This window comes from Danio rerio, chromosome 11, assembly GCF_052040795.2.
Source record: "Danio rerio strain M-AB ecotype USA chromosome 11, GRCz13ab, whole genome shotgun sequence".
NCBI classification, from domain to species: Eukaryota; Metazoa; Chordata; class Actinopteri; order Cypriniformes; family Danionidae; genus Danio; species Danio rerio.
In genome coordinates, this window is record NC_141031.1 from 37,020,001 (window position 1) to 37,038,640 (window position 18,640).

Sequence of the window (18,640 nt, forward strand, 5' to 3'; positions counted from 1 at the left end):
CTCAAATGATGGGGAAAAAAACAGCCATTGAACTCTATTGTAGTATCTGTTCCTACAAGAGTTGTCCGAAGTGACCTTCAGGAGAAATTGGTACTGAAACCTTAATAAATGTCGGTTTACTGTGTGAAAACACTTTCTGTAGATTTACAGAACCGGCTTTACTGACAAATGTGTGCAAAAAAATGCATGAAATTTATCATGCCACCATAATCCATAGTAAAAAACTAGAGTTGTCAAATGTATCTTCATTCGAGCGGGCCATAGTCGGGGAGGTTCTTGTGCTTCAGAAGACCCACCCCTCACTGACAAAGGTCCAGAATTTGTCCCATTCATAAGTTCATTTGTCCAATTTCGACTACAATCATCTATTGTGAAAATAACCCATCAAAACAGACTTTAGGACTAAGCGGACTCCTGTTTCGGCTGTCGTGACTTCAGCTAATCAGTTTTGCTCAATGCAAACAATTATTTTCATGAGTCCAACATCCAGCTGTGCAAGAAAACACACAATCTGACATAAGAGAAGTTATCTTTCACTACTGACCTACTGTATTGTTTTTAAAGAGAAAACATTTTACAAGTAACTTTTATTCTAAATTATGGACCTTATTCTTGAAATGAAAAGAATGACCCATAAAAAGGTGTGAAGCACCAAAAGTGGGCTGTATTTACATCAATTTAAATACTAATTTGGCTTATGTTGTTATTCATAATTATATTAAAATGTACAGTTTTTTTTTTCAAGAGATGCTAGAAAAATGGTGAAGCTCTACATTATTATTATTATTATTATTATTATTATTATTATTATTATTATTATTCAAATAAATTCTGGCTGAAAATTACGACTGAGAAAAGCCAGTTTATTATTTATTATCTGGCTAGTTTATTAATGACTAATAAATGACAATAGGCTACAGTTTTTAATTTAACTTGCACAGATTCCTATTTTTGTTTACTATTGATATATGATATAATAAATTTGTATTTTAAAAATAAGCTTTTTTTCATATTTCACCACCCGAACCCGGAGCACCCAGAAGAAACCCACACCAACACAGGGAAAACATGCAAACTTCACAGAGAAATGCCAACTGACCCAGCCGGGGCTCGAAACAGCGACCTTCTTGCTATGAGACAATCATGCTACACACTGCGCCACCATGGTGCCCTGAACATATTCTTTTCTCTAATAAGGGCAGGAATTTCTGTGTTGGTCTACAATTTTATTATGTCATAAGCCATGCATCTAATCGACTTTACGCACACCAAAACACAAAATTTTTTTCCATTACGATTTTTTTGAGGGGGGATTGATCTTTGACACATTCAGAATGAATGAACTTTAAATAAATATTGACTATTTTAAAAATAGGAAGGGCTACTTCATATGCTCCGCTTCGTTTTTAAGTTTCACACAACTTACATAACCCTTCAGAAATCTTTAACTCTACTTTTTTTAATCACATTTAAACAATTATAGAGAAAATTTATTTTCGATGATGACAAAGCACCGTCACTTGTCACATGGCATATTTGCTGACAAGCGGGAAAGGTTTAATTATTAGATGGGCTTAAGAATGGCACTAACCGCTGAGTTAATGTATCATAATAAAGGTGTATTATGTTATATAATTTAGACTTGGATCATAAAGATAAAACGAAGGTGAGGATAAAGGCGAGGAAATATGAGAACAACAATAAAGCTTTCAGATAAACCCAATAAACCCTTATTAGACTTTATGAAACAGGCGAGGTTGCTAAAAGGCAATATTAATTAAAAGTGTACAGTAGATCCCGCAATCTGAACTTAATGATTTTGCCTGGCATCCTAAAAGATAAGAGGATAATGAAGAAAAATGCAATATGAAAACCACATATTGAGCTCAAAGACAAACAATAATAATTCAAAACAGGCTTTATAAAAACATAAAAATTAATTAATTTTATTAATAAAAATGACTACCTAAATATTATTTTTTTAAGGGATTGAAGTCTAAAATTGTAAAAACATTGATCAAAAATAAATATTTCCCATTATAACCACAGTAAACAACACAGGACAGTAACAATTAAATCTTAATTAAATTTAATAAGCAAAATTAATAAAATAACATTGCCAAATCAACCTAAAAATATAACATTTTAAATCTATAATATGGTAAAGATATACTCTTTAACTGCAAGTTTTCCAGTGTGTTTATTTGGAAATAGTAGGGCTGCACAATTCCAATTAAAATGAAAATCACGAATATTTTTTCTTAAAATCAAGATCAGGATTTTCTCACGATCCTGTAGATGTAAAAGTGCATCCCACAGGTTTGAAATATACTTGCTGTGGTAACCGGATTGAAGCACACCTTAACCACGGCACATTGTTACTTACATGAGACAAAAAAGTCATTTTTAACACTATTTTTATTTATTATGCACGGTTTCTTTTCAATGGGTTGTAGTTTTTTTTTTAAGACTGTTAAAATAAATTCATAAAAAATCCCCAATTTGTTTTATTCAATTTAAAAATAAAAATTGTAAAAATAGTTTAGATGTAGCTAAGCTACTTTTGCCATGTAGCTTTTAGCTTAGCTTGCTACATTTCCCAGGGGTAGCTTTCAGTGTAGTTAAGCTACATTTTAAGTAGAGTAGCTAACAGCTTAGCTCAATAAATTTTTTAGTAGCTTTCCCAACACTGCTTAAGTGCTAATCATACTTCAAGTGCGGCTCCCAAACGACCACTCTGTGCAACAAACTGAACGTTATTTACTAATTTATTACCTGTTATTCACAGCCTTTGCAGGTTCTGTTCACTAAAATACTCGTCAGTGACGAGCGCGCGAGCATCCTCTTGGTAGTAAATAAACAGTGCGTCAGTTCACATGTGATTTCATTGCCACGAGTACATCATTACATCAAGACAGATATTATATTAAATGGGTGAATTATACCTTGTAAATACAGTATGTGACACTTTTATTTTCAATTAGGAGGTGTCCATGTTGCTGAGCAACGTATATAAAACAATGTGAAGACTTGTGCATTCATCTTTACGCTTCTCTCCTGACCTTTAAAATAAATGGCTGAATCGTAGAAAAGTGTGTGGGGGGAGGGGGGTTGAATCGAGATCATGATCTTTTTTCGATTAGTTGTGCAGCCCTAGAAAATTAAGATTTAAAAAGTCAGGTAAAACTATTTTACAAGATTGGCGAGTCTACATTAAACATAACATGTACAAACTATCAATTAAAATCACAGTAAGTGATATTTTGGCTGAAAATACTTGATTCGTTTTAACTGAAAATTTTTGCTTCAGGAATGTTTCTTCAGATCCTCCATTTACTTTTTGACCAACATTAAACGATCACTTTAATATTCAATATAAAAGCCTCTAAAACCCATCTGAATGTCAAACACCAACAGCGCACAGCTTTTCTGACTCTCAGCTGGACGAGCACTTCTTGAACTCACACACACACACACATTTCTTGCCATCATTCAGGATTCAGAGAACAACAAATGTGTGCTTTTCTCATGCATTTCTGATGTGATACTACTGTAGTCTAGGACAGCGTGGAAAAAAAATCCTCTAATCCGATTGCACTCAATAACTGAGGTCAAGAAAGTATGATCAAAGTGGAGAAAGAAAAAAAAAAAAGACAACCTGCTTATATTTCAAAGCTCTGGACCATGAGAAATACTCACAGAAGGGTTTAAAACATCCGACAGTAATGGTTGGACATTCAACAAGTGCACTGGGTTTTGAATGCAGGTTTGGTCAAACGAGAAAAATAAATTATTAAAATGGCAGAGGGGCGCAATTACAAAATAAAAAAATTTTAAAAATCACGGTATCATGTTTCATATGATTCGATATTGATAATTATTGAACATTTAACAATACATTTGGCAATATTAGGATTTTTTTTTATTTTAACCACCTTATTTTAATTTACCAACATTGCCAAGTCAACTAGTTAATAGTCAAAAACAAAACTATTTAAACAAAATCTCTTCATGATAAAATAAACATAAGTGTTAAAGAGACTCTTAAATTTAAATAGAATGTTACAAAGTGTGCGCAATGGTAAAGGTAGATAAACATCTGTAAGATGTCAATAATAATGATACAGTAAACCTCAAACTCTGTCAATGAAACAAATTATGATAATCAAATATGAGCTATCAAGTAGAGGAACAGAACGTCATTATTTAAATACATACTGCAACATAACAAATTGTTAAGTTAAATGACCTTATTACCCCTTTGCTTAAAAATCTTTCAGATGGGGAGCTAGTGGCTGGGATGCACAAGAAAAGGAACCAAAAAGCCACCCTGGCAACATTCTATTTTATTTACAATCTCCTCACTGCAGCTATACGGCACTCATTTTAGCATGAGTTGCAATTCTGACCTAAAGTGACAAGCGCATGCTTTGTGTTTGTCTGAGGTAATTAGTCTGCCATTATTACTGAAATGTGTATATTCGATTGAAAGTGTAAGGCAGGTTAGTTCTAGCGATCAGGGCATTCGGAAAGGGTTCAGATGTTTTTCAACTAGGTGTACCTAGAAAATAACGTGCGCACATCCTCTATTGGAAATTACAAACTGACACACTAAGCTTATTGGCATTGCTATTGGCATTGCTTCCAAGAAGAGCACTCAACAGCCACATTTAATAAAACTATAGTGCTTCACACTGAAACTTCACATCAAACATTTTTTATTATCGATATTAACAATGGCGTTTGGTCAATAAAAACCGATATCGAGTTTATCGCCTTGCCCTATTAAAAAAAGTGGCCTTCACATTGTATATGAGGCAAAACACTACAGGTGAATAAATATATGGGGGAAAATACTTCCAAAAAGGGTCAAATTAAGAATTGCAAGAACAAGAAAAGTTTTTTTGGATGTAATTTTTGTAAATGTAATGTTTAAATCTGAAAAAAAGGAAATTATATTAAATGGAGGTATGTGCTAATTTGCATACACTTTTAGCAAAAACATCTGACAAACTTTTTTGGCAATCCTTTTCAATCTATAGGACTCATAAAATTAAATGAAATAAAATAAAATAATAAATTAAATTAATAAAAAAAAAAAATATTAAAATTTTAATTAAAATTCCCAGTGATGAGTTACATCAGGAGCATCATAACTTTTTATGCCAAATATATATATATATATATATATATATATATATATATATATATATATATATATATATATATATATATATATATATATATATATATATATATATAATGTGTGTGTGTGTGTGTGTGTGTGTGTGTGTGTGTTTGTGTGTGTTTTTTTTTTTTACTTAATTTTTACAATGCAAATCCAATTAGATTTCATTCATTAAATCCATTTTTTTGGATTCACATATATCTACCATACATCCACTAAAAGACAAAAATTATTATTTTTAAACTGTATTGCAAGTAAAATCACATTAACCTTTTCATATCGGTCAATAATATTAGTGAAATTAATTTAAACACTGACTAAATATAAATATTTACACACATTTACACACAAATAAATAAATGTGTGGACTTGATTGGCTGAAAATCTAAAAAAAAAATTCTGTGCGCAGATTCCGTGTGGGCCTAGTCATTTACGATCAAAGAAATATTAATATAATCATGTTAATTATTTTAACTATTATGTTATGTTATTTCAGATTTCACTGTATAGTTTTTACATTATATTTGTATGGATATATTTTATACATCATCTGAACGCTGCATAAATAAGATTTCTATTGATGTATCTATTGTTAAAATAGCACAAAATTTGTCTGAGATACTTTAAGTTCAATATTTATATTCTGAATGTTCGAAAAAATCTATATATTGAGAAAAAATCACATTTAAAGTTGTCCAAATGAAGAGCTAGCAATGCACATTACCAATCAAAAATTGAGTTAGAGTATTTACAGCATAATAAATGTGAAAAATATCTTCACAGGACACCATCTTAACTTAATATCCAAATGTATGATTTTTTTAAATCAATTGTTTTAACCCATACAATGCATTTTTTTTATTTATTGCCAACAATATACTGGTGCACCATAAGACTTATATGCTCCAGGGTCACTTATATGAATACAGCAGTAAAGTTTGGTTTATGTAAGAGCTGCTAAAGCAGAGATTTATGGCTCAGTGCAGAAACTCATATTGAGAAAACAGCCTTTACAATAAGTATCATAATTAAATTCTACAGACACAATACAAAAACACATAAAAGCATACATGTTAGAGGTTTCTTTACAAATGAAATTCATGGAAAGCAAAAAAATATACAAAAAAAACAAAACTCTACATTCCAAAATTGCCAGCAGTGTCTCAACTTGAAGCTAGAATAAATAAATGCAAGCATACCTGAAAAAACATCCAAGTTTTCCTCATTAATTCCAAGACCTTTTTAAAGCAAGGCTGTCTTTTTATTACACTACAGTTGACTTTATAGCTGAAAATAATGGCACTGCCCATTCAGGAAGACTGGAGAACAGGAAAAAAACTACAGAGGTGTACCCAACAAAAAAGAAAGATCAAACAGAAAAGGGGACCAGAGTCTGTCCACATGGTTTTGGATTAGCAGCTCTCATTGTCAATGCCGCCTTGGAAGGAAAACACTGTGGGCTTTTGAGAGATTACATGACGATTTCATTTTTAATGCTGATCGTTTCAAAGTACTACAACCTAGAGTGAATTACCCTTCATAAAAGAGTCTTCCGGTTGATTTGAGGGCCAGTAAACAACCTTTATCAACTCAGAAATATAATGAAATGTAGAAAATAAAAATAAAAAAAAATTAAAATATATATAATAAAAATGTAATAATAATATATATATATATATATATATATATATATATATATATATATATATATATATATATATATATATATATATATATATATATATATATATAATATAAAATAATATAAAAAATAAAATGCAGTTTGCTGATAAGCATTTGAATATGAATATAAAATTAAGATAAAAATATAGATTTTTTAAATAAAATAAAAACTTAATTACAAAATATATAAACATACTTAAAATTTAAATAAGTGTTAGTGAATGACCAAAAATATAAAACAACTTTTATTAAATAAAATAAATAAAATATATTTTTTTAAATAAAAAGTACAGTGGTCCCTCGCTCTTACGCGGTTCACTTTTTGCAGATGTTTTTTTGTGTAATTTGACATATTTTTTTTCTACAGCATATTGTGCTCAGCGTCCTGCCTAGCACATTGTGTTCTGCGTCCTGATTAGCTGTAGACCATTGTCAATCAATCTCATCCGTGCCTTGTCTCAGGTTCAGCACAGAATGCGTTCAGCTTTCCAAATTTACACAAATCTTCGATCGCTAGTAGTACTGTGTTTGCCAGTTTTTTTTGCCACAGTGTCGATGAAACATTTTGAATCGTCAAAGGCACCTGTGGTAGCACCCTAAAAGCAGGAGAAGATGCTAATCCTCGCAAGAAAAGTTAAACTTCTGGACACGTTAAAGGAAGGAAGAATTTGCAAGGCTGTAGAGCGCCATGGAATAAATTATTAAATGATCTTTGGTTTCATTCTATAATACTGGATTTATTTTTCTACGAAGGTTTGAAATTTGAGAATGTTTAAACAAGAGAGAAAAGTGTGAAAATATTAATGCCTGTCTGAGAAAAGTGTATAAAGAGTGTAGTGAGGGGTTTTACAGCCTTAAAACATCTATAATAATTGTAAAAAATAAAGCAGACTACTTTGCGACTTCGTCTATTGCGGGTTATTTTTTGAACATAACTCCCGCGATTATTGCGAGACCACTGTATTACTGAATGAACTAAAATATAAAATTACTAATATTATATAAAATACCTTTACATTACATTATTTACATTACATTACAATAAATAAAATATATATATATAAAAACGTATTCACTCATAAGAGTGTTCATTCACCGAATCAGCTATTGGAATTAATAAAATTAAATATATAAAATTAACACAAAAATTAAGTAAAGGATTTGGAACATTGACTGGAAAGAGCATAAAAATGATGGGATGAAAAGCAATTTAAAATGTACAAGAATATAACAATTATCAGATAAGGAAATAAGAAATTAAAATTAAAGAATTAAATGAAGTATTACTTAATGGAAAAAGATAACAAAATGTATTTAAAAAAATTCTGAGATTGTTGCAAGTTATTAAAGATACTTTTGAAGGTGCAGTATGTAAGTTTGACACCCAGTGGTTGAACTAGGTATTGCATTCCTGGATCAAACACGCAAGCGCAGATTGTCATATTGGCGACCAATAGGAGCGAGCCCGACTATCGAGCCTAAAGGCTTGTGTTCTAGATAAAAGCAAATGGCACACGATAGAAGAAATACTCCCCATATTGAACCAAGTTTTTGTTCTAACCAACACCTTGAATTGGCACTGCTTTATTTCTTGCAGCTGAACAACAGAAAACTGACATCGATCATCTCAGGTCAAACCAACACATATCAGTGATTCAGGATCTACATTTAATAATGTTAGTTTTCTTGTTGGCTTAGTCCCTTTATTAATCTGGGGTCTCCAAAGCGGAATGAACCGCCAACTTATGCAGCACATTTTTATGCAGCGGATGCCCTTCCAGCCGCAACCCATCTCTGGGAAACATCCACACACACTCATACACTATGGACAATTTAGCCTACCCAATTCATTTAATAATGTTAAAGAAGTTTCATATGTATTAATTATTTTAAATAAATGTAGTTTTTGTGAGCGCATATTCTGTACTTCTGAATGGTATTTAAATTTCTATTGTGTTTCATTTGGTGCAAACAGCCCAATTGCTTATCACAGGGGTTCTCAAACTTTTCAGCTCGCGACCCCCAAAATAACAATGCCAGTGGCTCGCAACCCCCAATATCCTCTGAGGTGGTTATAAATACAAAAACTTTGCATGCAATGGTGCACACACACCAATAGACCAAAGTCTATTCTTCATAGATTTTTTTTATGTATGTTAGTGCTGTAAATGGCCTAGAAAGCATAGCTTCAGATGCAGCAGATTGATATTATAATACCAGGTGTGTTATAATATCAATCTGCTGCATCTGAAGCTATGCTGTGTCTTTAATATAATGTAATTACCCCAGCGATCGCAATTGAATAGAACTAGTAACTATTAGCTACTATAGTAACTTTATAAAGTAGTAAATAGTAACTATAAATTACTATATTTTTCTAGGTTATGGATAAAATATGGTAATTTTTATGGTTTAATAAAAATAAATAGATTTTTGGAAATCACTAGGCGACCCCCTTTCATTGTCCCACGACCCCTTGGGGAGTCCCGACCCCACTTTGAGAACCACTGGCTTATCACAGGAAATCTCATCACATAGCGTGTTGTTAGGACACGCGGTTACAATGTAACCTGCTCACCTAATGTTTACGTTTGCAATATTTCTATTATTTGCCAATTAATAACCTCATATGGAACTCTGAATCTGCGTCTCATTTCGGACTCTGCTACCGTCCACAGGACAATGCATTTCAGTCACAGACGCATGCTTTGACAGCCTTTCGGAATGAATGAATGATATATGCGGTTTTCCATCAGGGCAACCCTGGGTGCTAAAATAGAATTGCCTAAAGTAGCAGTGGGTGGGTAAAAAGAACCAAAACAAAGACAGCGTTCCAACATGTAATGCACACTTTCAAAGCAGAAAATCTGACTTCAGCATTGTTTTTCAAATAAACTAAAATGTTCACTTAACATGTTTCCTAAATATCTGCAAACATAATATGGTATTTTTATGCTTTAGAGTCAAAAACGTACAGACAGCACCTTTAAATAAGTAAAAAAAAAAAACAAATACAAACATATATAAAAAATATTGGAACACTGAATTGAAAGAGCATTAGATGATGGAATGAAAAGCTAAATAAAAATGTAAGAACAAGAATTCAGATAACAGAATAAAAAAGAAAAAAGGTACACAAGGGTACACAAAGGCATACTGGAGTGATGTAAATGTAATGTAAATCCCATGAATCTTACATTAAGACTTGCAATGAAAAAAGCCAGGATGCTGACTCAAAATAAAATAAATCTTCATATTTTTAGCTCACTCCTGACTGCAATCTGTTGTTTTTGGTTCACGCCTTGGTTTGAAATTCTACATTTGTTACTATTTTCATCCTCTGTCTTTCATTGTGCCTCCCATGAACCGAGTGGGTTTTCTGGGATTGTTGTAAGTAAACGATGTAGAAAAAGACTAAAAAGGTCTGGTTCATTCCTCTGCCGTCGAGGATTCAGAGAGCAAACAGTGGGAAAGCTGCACTAGAGACTTGCACCATGTCACCATATTTCACACGTGGACTCTGATTCAACACTGGCAGACTTTCTGTCATACGCTGCTGTTTTGGAGCACGTCTGATAAAATATTCTCAGAGTAATATCGGCATCGCCTCAAAGCTCTTCGGCACTTGAGAACAAAACCACAAAGACAAACTTCTAGGTTGTAGTTCAACCCATGTAAGAATTGTAGTGCAAAAAATGGACGATTCACCCAAAAAAAAAAATTCTGTCATTATTTACTGACCATTTATTAACAACAAACATGTTTGAGCTTCTTACTTCTGTTAATAAACACAAGAGAGCATGTGTTGAAGATTGTCCAAATCCCAATTACGTCCCTTGTTTTCCAAGTGTAAGTTAAATTTGGACACAGGACATCGCGTTAATGTATTTACTAACAAAGAAAAATCGAACAGGCAAAGCAGTGGCGCAGTAGGTAGTGCTGTTGCAAGAAGGTTGCTGGTTCGAGCCTTGGCTCAGCTGGCATTTCTGTGTGGTGTTCGCATCTACTCGCTGTGTTCGTGTGGGTTTCCTCCGGGTGCTCCGGTTTCCCTCACAGTCAAAAGACATGTGGTACAGGTGAATTGGGTTGGCTAAATTGTCCGTAGTGTATGAGTGTGTGTGTGAATGAGCGTGTGGATGTTTCCCAGAGATGGGTTGTGGCTGGAAGGGCATCCGCTGCGTTAACCCTTGCTGGATAAGTTGGCGGTTCATTCCGCTGTGGCGACCTCGGATTAATAAAGGGACAAAGCCGACAAGAAAATGAATGAATGAAAGAAAAAATGAACAATACTTGTACAGCATTTATTAATTTTCTAACACATTATTATAATCAAACACTGTGCTTAAGTGTTAAGTTAGGGACATTAAAGCACGTCTAGGAGGTTGTTATCGCAAAATAAAGCTTGGCACTAAGCGGATATGGTTGTATAAGACCGAAGGGATTTATTTTGCCACAACAACCATCTTGGATGTACTTAAATTAAGTTTATTACATCAATACACGCCACAAAACATAAAAAAAGACAAAACATTGTTCTGAGCCATAATAGTTATTAATTCTTTAAACAAACACAAAGCTGACAGAAACAAAAACAACTGATGGAGTATACACTAACCTGCACATTATTAAGTCACAAGACAGTGCCAAACAGTCAAAAACACAAAGCTGAAAACTGAAAACAGCTGATGGAGTATACACTAACTTGAGCATTATTTGATCACAAGATGGTGCCAAACAGGCAAAAATGTAGAGTTGACAGAAACTAAAACAGCTGATGGAGTATACACTAACCTGCACATTATTCAGTCACAAGATGGCGTCAAACAGTTAACAACGCAAGGCTGACCAAAACTAAACCAGCTGATGGAGTATACACTAACCTGAGCATTATTCAGTCACAAGACGGTGCCAAACAGTCAAAAACGCAAAGATGACAGAAACAAAAACAGCTGATGGAGTATACACTAACCTACACATTATTCAGTCACAAGATGGCACCAAACGATCAAAAACAAAGCTGACAGAAACGAAAACCGCCGGAGTACACACTAAGGAGTGCTGTGCATAGTGTTAAGCAGAAGAAAAACCTGTACTGTATTTACTTAAAGATTTTTTTTTTTATCATTTGATGAACTGTACCTGTACTGTAACCTGTACTGTGTTTTATTTTTCAAAGATTTTGTGTAGACTTGTATTTGTTGTGCAGCTGTTTATTTGTAAACAGGGAGGGAAACCCCTGTGTTTAAATTATATTTTGCTCAAAAAATGTTAAATAAAGTTATAATAAAGGCTTTCATTCTCATGTAACCATTTATGGGGAAATACCAGACATATATCGGACACAGCCATTTCTCCTAAAAACACCGGAATATGATATTTTTCCCATATCACCCAAACCTACACTAACCTGAGCATTTTTTAATCCTAAGATGGCATCAAACAGTCAAAAATGCAAAGCTGATAGAAACAAAAACAGTGGATGGAGTATATACCAACTTGTACATTATTCAAACACAAGATGGCGCCAAACAGTAAAAAACGCAAAGCTGACAGAAACAAAACTGGCTGGATAAAGCATATTCTCCCCTATATTGTCAAAAATAGTTATAAACGACAGCGGGACAGACAGGCAGATACATGTGAATGAGAATGTAAGTGTAAGTGTATGGATTTTAACGTACTGATAGACGGTCAAGTTGATTCGAAGTTCTTAGATAAGTCTGCATTATTTAGCGGCTGTTATCTCACAATAACATACCTTGGAACAACATTAAAGCACTGTGATTTAATATGAACAACTGTATGTTCATTAACTACATTAAAAAACATGAATATTAATGTATTGTTCATGTTAGCAAATACATTACCCAGTGTGCTGTACTGTAAAATGTGAAAACTTTTCAAATGTAATGTATATTATGTTGCCGTCATCATCACAGAATATTTCTGAATATCTCCAACCTTAGTATTATTATTGATGGTATTATTATTATTATTATTATTAATATGAACAGTAAATACTAGTTGAATGAAGAGATGCGCAGATTAAAATTGTGTCTGCCGATTCTGAATTTAAATTTTTGGTTAAGCGTGACCTGCCAATACCGATTTTTTTTGTTGTCAATTTTGACTTTCTCTCATAGCTATAATTCACAGCATATACAAAGAGTCTTATGTATGTGTTAGAGCTGCACGATTCTGGCTAAAATGAGAATCACGATGTTTTGGCTTAAAATAAAGATCACGATTTTCTTATGATTCTGTAGACGTATAATAAAGGTATGGTAAAAACAAACATATGGCGACATCGATAATAATATCATGTGTAGGTCTACTGGTTTCTATAAATAATTCTATTCTACTTATAATAATTCTGATGTTGAATTATCAATGCAATCTGTCATATTAGACAATTTTATTCACTGGTAAAAATCAGACATTTGCGATTATCAGATTTTATTCAACAATATATAGGCTAGAGTAGTTATACTGACATTGTAAACATTTATTTTCATGCACAACTGTGTGTTCGCTATGAAAGGAAAAACATATCACATGCCTGTCGTAATCATAACTCTAAAATGCGATTTGATCATTTAAATTAAGTGCATATTTTCGGTTTAATTTTAACTGCTAAGTGCTTGTTCATACTTCGCACGCGGCACCCAAACGATCACTCTGTTCTACAAACTGAATATTATTTACAACTGTATTACCTGTTATTCGCAACATATGCAGGTTCTGTTCACTAAAGTAGACGCGCAAACGTCTATCATTAAGTAGAGCGCGCGCCCTCTCTGTGATAACAGCTTACGGTCAGCAGCTCACGTCACATGTGATTTCCCGGCCGCGAAAACATCATTATATGAAGACAAAAAGGAGATTTTTAGGTGAATTATACCTTATAAATACAGTATGTGACTCATTCAACATCATTTGGAGGTGTCAATGTCACTGAGCAACGTGAAACAATGAAAAGACTCGTGCAGCCGCCTTTTCTTCTCTCCTGAACTTGAAAATATGATTGACAGAATCGTAGAAATGCTGGATTAAGATCATCTAGGGGGTCGAATCGAGATCGCGATCTTTTAACGATTAATTGTGCAGCTCTAGTATTTGTGTGTGTGTGTGTGTGTGTGTGTGTGTGTTCAACAGCAAAAAGAATCTCAGAAACATCTGAATCCAATTGAGGGCGAGTAAACGTGGTAAATTTGAATTTTAGAGTGAAGCGATCCTTTAAACTAAAATGATGCAAATACATGTAAAACGACAACAGTACAGCACAGTTACTCACTTCCTTCAGACAGCGTCTCTCTGCTAAAGATTCACTTTAGATTCACTTCCAGTCGTCCAAATCATAATATTGACACTCCACAAAAGTGTTGCAATGTTTGAGAGGCGCTGTGACCCTCCTGCCCCTTATAAAGCTCATCTTAACTGCATTCATCAATGTCTGACCAGCGGCGCCCTACACTTGACCTGTGCCGGCACAAAGAAACAGACCTTCCTGACCTATTTTGCAAAGTCCCGGGCGAAATGAATATGATGATTTCTTTCTTTTCGTATTGATTGAAGTAAACAAAGGTTGTAAAACCACATTTCTATCTCCTACAGAAATATTTCAGATCATTATCAATGTTGGAAACAATTGAATTGTGGGGGGGTTATATTTTTGTGGAAACACTGATAGATTTTTTTTTACTTTCTTTGACTAATAAGAAAAATAAAGACTTCTTTTAACATTATAAAAGTCTTCACAGACTCTTTTAATGAGTTTAACCTATTCCTGCTAAATTCATCCACTCAATTCTGTTCTCAAAGCAGACACCACGTGTTTTAAATACAAGTGCACTGTATTACAAATTCACTTTGTACCCAAAACACTGATATCTTCAGACCAGACTAAGCATAAAAGCGCACCAATTTTAACAAGACTTTACTTAACCCTTTAAGAACATTAAGAACATGTACAAAACATTCAGCATTAAACCTAGGCGAGTTCATATTACAGGTAACGCAATAAACAGTTAAAATTTAAAATAAAATAAAAAAATAAATATATAAATAAAAAAAATAAATATAGAAATAAAATAAATTTAAATTTTATAAATAAAAAAATAATAATAAATGTAGCACGATCAGAAGTGTATAAGATATTTAGCAAGTAGGAAAACAATATTCACAATATCTGATATTAATTTATCCAATCATCAACATAAAGAATACAATGGATGTTAAAAACAGGGATGTTTGACATTTTTAATGCCAGCCGTTTTCTAAAATCATCATGCACATTAACGCAACACTCAGTGTTTGGTGTAATAATTAGCTACAAAGTAACTAGTTACTGTTATTAAATTACCCACTGATGAAATAACTTTAAGGAATTACTTTACATCTTTTTTAGGTCATTTAAGCACTCTTAGTTATACTGGACTTGTAATATATACTGTAAATAAATTCAACAGTTCTGAATAAATCAATTGAGAGAGGCAGAGTAATTATATTTAGTTATATGGATATATTTTAAAGAATTATTATCATTTTTAACCAAAGAAGGTTCAATTTACGATATTGGAAAAAAAATACATTGCATTATTTTGTATTTCTGCGATTTCTATGGCAGTATCTATACAGTTTCACCAGATAATGTGAATAGCTCTATTTGGGAATTTTTTTTTTAATTTTAGATTAATTGGGATAATTCTATAGGACAGTAAATGATGCATGAAATGTAATAAATTACAGGAGTAGATGAATTCAGTTTAATTCATATTGATTTCTATAGCATGTTTACAATGTAGACTGTGTCAAAGCAGCTTAAAATGGAAGTTCTAGTAAATTAAAACTGCTTCAGTCCAGTTTTCAGAGCTGAAGTTCAGTCTGCTTGAACGATATATTGTGCAGCCCTAGTTAAATTGATCAAGACTATGAACATGCTTAAGCAATAAATTGAAACATCAATGATTAGATATGGTATGGTTGAAATACGGTGTCTTTACTTTGAAAGATTTTTGTGCTTTTTTGACGCATATGGTGTTTAAAAGTTCATATTACATTTTTAACAAAGCTTAAGAGCCTTATTTGACTCATTTCAATAATTAAAAGTTTAATTTATATTGCTTGTTGAGATTTGTGCATTCAAGTAATTTAAACTTTTCAGACAAATTAACTTTTCAGACAAAGTAATTAGGAAAGTAATTTAAATTACGAGTAATCAGTAATTACATTTTACGTAACTCATCCAACACTGGTAACAATATCCTAACTACAACAGCCACAGATTGTAAGACAGTACATAATGAGACACAAACATTTTCCTTAGAACACATTTTCAGCTAAACATATTATTTAAAAGAGCTCTTGAAGAAAAAAGAAGTCCCCTAAACCTTGGTTGGTCTGAGAACATATTTAGGTTCTAAATCAATTGTGATAGTGCAAACACTGACCACTTGCGATTGGGTCATACAAATATTAACATTAGAAGACATGAACTAGAAGACAAACAAACTAGTCATTAGCTAATCATTAATAAGACATCGTGAGAAGCTTTAGGAAATAATGTAAAATGAGACAAGTGATGACACAACTGCCCTTTGAGCCAAAAGTAAAAAAAAAACAGAGAGGTTAAAACTTTGAATGATTAAAATTCAGATGCAAAACCTCAACTAGCAGAAACATCAAAAGCGCAGCGGAGAAAGAACCTGAACCTGATCAAGTTAAGTTACATTTTTATCCACGCACGCAGACTATCTTTTTGAAGTTTGGGGTCAGTCGGTCAGTATAATTTACTTTTTAAAGCATGTCATATTAAACAAGCAACCCAGCCCTCTAGCAATACTTGCACTGAGTTTTATTAAATGCTAAATTTCGGTCTCCTGACAATCACTGCATATTTCGGAAAACAATAACCAATGAATATAAACAATGCAGAATCTCCATAAATAACATACAAGCAAACTTAAATCCAATACAAAACACCCTACATACCCAATGCAAAAAAAACAACAAATAACAAAAATAAAAATAAATAAAATAACATTTTATATGCCACACACACAAATTTAAATATATATTGAAAGTTTATGTTCAAGTATGCATGTATTTGATGGACAGAGCAAAGCAGTGACTCTGCGAAATAGGCATGGGACGATAACAGTGTTTAAGGTATACAACGGTTTGGAAGTCAATGTTTTGTTTAAAAAGTCGACATTTTCTTTAATACCGTACCTAAGGTATGTGTAAAAAATTTTATTTACATTTTTTTTAGGACAACAATATCTAAAGCCAAAAAAAATCCAAGGATGCCATTTTAAATTGCAAATAAATATGTGTTTTTGAAACTAATGAAGACTGCAGAAGTCAATGATTCATTTAAATTATTTAGGCTGACATGTTTACTGCTCCAAAATATTATAAATCTTTCAAAGAATAAATATATTGTTTTCAAAGGGGAAAAAAGTTTTAGTTTTTTACCCAGACATTTAAAAAGAATATATATTAGTCTGAATTCACAACAGCATGATACTTTCATCCAAGGTTATCATACCATTAGAATTTTTTACCGGCCCATGCCTACTGAGAAATACTAGCGCAATTTAAAATGACTTTGATTACTTCTATCCAAATGTTTCAGATATAATTCTAATGCGCTAACTGGTTGCTTATAAAAAAAATAATTTATAATGTATTAGTAAAATAACATTTATTTATTTATTTATTTATTTTTAAAAAGGATTAATTAGTAATGAATATTTTGTAACAAAGTCTGTCAATTTATTGCTTTCTTGCCAAATAAAAAAGCTCAATTTAATCTTTCTGACAACAAACAATTTTACACAAAGATTTTAATGTGTAAAATTTAGAAGTTGCAACTTGACGTCTGTCATTAATGACACGTTTAATTAAATGTTGTGTCAGCAGTTTGTTATTTAGTCATTCTGGTTCCTCCAGCTTCAAGAGAGTAACCTCGTTACAAAAATCACGAAGAATGCACCATATATATCTGTATCTATATCTCGTGTGTGTTGTTTGATGATGTACTCATGCATGACTTTTGTTTACATAAAAAGGTGTCAAAATGACATTCTCAGTCCCCATTCACTTTCACTGTATAAAAAAAACAACATATTTAAAGTGAATGGCGAGTGACACTATGAGTCTGTCCAACATCTCAGTTTGTGTTCATTTTTTAAATTTGTGTCACACAGGCTAACAAAAAGGAGACTCAATAAATAATCGTTGATGACACGAAATTAATTTTCGGATGCACTATAGCTTTAAATCACTCCGCTTGATGGAAACCCCAAAGCGGAGTAACATTCAAAGTACACATAACGTTACTCCACTACACTCACACAACAGCTAGACTGACCAATATCATCCATATAAAAACAAAATAAATCGACATATTCATCACTACAGCGCTTTAACTCATTTAATCCTGAAATTAAACGCAGAAACTGCTCGAACACACACGAGGAAGAAAGAATACAGGCAGCCATGACTTCATACTGACACATCAATGAAGCGAGCGTGTGTTTGTGCGCGGGAGCGCGCGCGCGGTCCTGTGTGTGAATATATGTATGTGTGTGTGTATGTGTTTTAAATCGCACTCACCCAGAACCACCGCGGCGAGGATCACCTCTGGGTCATGATGAAGGCGCTCTGGTCGCGGACAAAGAGACTCTAGACTTCAGTCGTGCGCGCTACTGACAGCAGATGATCGTGTGTGTAAATGTGCCAGAATACAGCCCAGATCTGCCTCTC

The 18,640-nt window shown here is 32.9% G+C and overlaps 1 protein-coding gene across 5 annotated transcripts in view; it reads right to left on the reverse strand.

The window, feature by feature from the left end:
* Positions 1 to 18,640, reverse strand: part of atp13a3 (ATPase 13A3) — an 88,656-nt gene extending 70,016 nt beyond the window's left edge. For 3 of the 5 annotated variants that reach the window (XR_015502792.1, XM_087274007.1, XM_087274005.1), the window contains exon 1: positions 18,491 to 18,640. The gene's annotated coding sequence lies outside the window, so the exon portion shown is untranslated. Of the gene's footprint in view, positions 1 to 6,387; positions 6,531 to 18,490 lie in introns of those variants that run through there. The other 2 variants (XM_087274008.1, XM_087274006.1) reach the window with 1 other exon arrangement.